The sequence below is a fragment of the Castor canadensis genome, chromosome 10, assembly GCF_047511655.1.
Source record: "Castor canadensis chromosome 10, mCasCan1.hap1v2, whole genome shotgun sequence".
Taxonomy (NCBI): domain Eukaryota; kingdom Metazoa; phylum Chordata; class Mammalia; order Rodentia; family Castoridae; genus Castor; species Castor canadensis.
The window spans coordinates 21,238,496-21,239,964 of record NC_133395.1 but is presented as its reverse complement, the minus strand read 5'-3'; the positions used below and the strand labels follow the sequence as shown (position 1 = coordinate 21,239,964).

The 1,469-nt window shown below is 33.2% G+C and overlaps 1 non-coding gene across 1 annotated transcript; it reads left to right on the top strand.

Moving 5' to 3' along the window:
• Window positions 1-228: 228 nt before the first annotated feature.
• On the top strand, window positions 229-386 carry LOC141413054 (U1 spliceosomal RNA). Its single transcript, XR_012437889.1, has one exon. It is a non-coding gene; the product is annotated as a U1 spliceosomal RNA (small nuclear RNA).
• The last annotated feature ends 1,083 nt before the right edge of the window (window positions 387-1,469 follow it).

Below are 1,469 nucleotides of genomic sequence, written 5' to 3'. Positions count from 1 at the left end.
ACTATAAGATGTTGCTTTTCCAATAAAACTTAGCATTTGTAAAGAAACTGAAGTGTTGGAATTTTGGTACCAAAAGTAAAATAAGAGATAAGGAATCATTTACTGGTTATGTCTCCTTAATTATTTTTATGTTATCTGTGATAGACTATATTTCACTGTGTAGAAAATAATTTGCTTCAAAACATAGGCCTTTCATGTAGAAAAATATTTTAGAAAGGATTTGCTTAGATACTTACCTGGCAGGGTAGATACCATGACAACAAAGGTGGTTTTCCTAGGGCAAGGCTTATCCATTCCTCTCAAGATGTGCTAACCTCTGAGAGATTTCCCGAGGTTTGGGAAACTGCCTAATTTGTGGTAGTGGGAGACACATTTGAGTCCTCCCTTTGGGGCCAAGGGGGAAGAAAAAAACTATTTGCTTATAGAATGTTTCATTAATAAATATTTTAAGAAATAAATCCATTGAACTAATTTATTTTGGTAATAAAATTAATCAGATGGTATAAATCTAATACAATTGACATTTCTCTTAGAATTTGTAACTAAACAGATCTTCAATTACTAGCACAAAACAGGAAAATCACCATTTAATCACAGTATTTCTGGTTCAGAAAAAGCAAATTGTTGATTCTATTCGAATTACCTGATTTTTTTTGCATAGTAGCAGTACATTTTAGCATGTATGTACTTCATTCCTATCCAAAAGCTATTTACCAGAATTTTATCTTATATTTGACAGAATTATTCTTTAGGAAGTGTATTAAAGTTTTTTTCTACTAAGTTTGAAGATAATCAAAGGAAAATATACTAAGAAAAAATATGCTATCAGTACTTGAAAAGAAAACTTAGAGTAGCTACAATTTTATGTTTTTCTTCTCTGCATGCCTCCACACCATTACCCTCTTAAAACTTACATAGAAGATACATGCTTACTCTGCCTCTAAGTGTTAACTTAGGGACATACATGACATCTGTTCACTTTTATATCTTAGAGGATTATATAGTTACAATAAAAATTTTTCATATTATTCTAAAGACAGAATTTAGAACATCAGGCCCAATTAATTAATTTTTATAACTTAAAACTTGGATGTTTTCCTGGCTTCTTTAGAAACAGGGATTCTCTGACTAATTCTCTCCTGTCTACATGATCATTTTTGTCTAGTGACATTTCCCAAGTCACAAACAGCGTTTGTTCCTCGTCAGTCTTCCTACCCATCAGCAGCAGCTCTCTTGGCAAGAGTACGTATGTTTCTAGGTGTCTGAATCTCTAGTGACCTTCCTGCTCCTTCCTCATGAACAGATTTCAGGGGAAATCAGTCATTCATCATGTCTCCCACACCATCTCCAAGAGTGTAAGGAAATGTCAACACAGAATACATCTTTCCTCCAAAGTCTTCTTTAGCTTTCTTTAGTTCAGCTAGGAATCACCATTCTGTTTTCCTTATGGTAGGGAAAAAATATTGAGA